Genomic DNA, 244 nt, shown 5'->3' on the forward strand with positions numbered 1-244 from the left:
GACAGCCACTAGATGGTGCTGTGGGTTTGTAGTAAAAAACAAAGAAAGTGAATTGGTAAAACTAAAAGTCATATTTAATGATTGTTATATGACAGTAAGTGTTTTTTTTAAAAAAGGAAAAAAAATCTTCTGATTGCTTTACAGAGAGAAAATAAAGATTTAATGATATCAAAATTAGAATACTTAAGCCCTGGGGCATTTTAGACACTTATAATGAGCATGTTCCTCATTAAATTTACATTTG

This window comes from Oryzias melastigma, linkage group LG4, assembly GCF_002922805.2.
Source record: "Oryzias melastigma strain HK-1 linkage group LG4, ASM292280v2, whole genome shotgun sequence".
Lineage (NCBI taxonomy): Eukaryota > Metazoa > Chordata > Actinopteri > Beloniformes > Adrianichthyidae > Oryzias > Oryzias melastigma.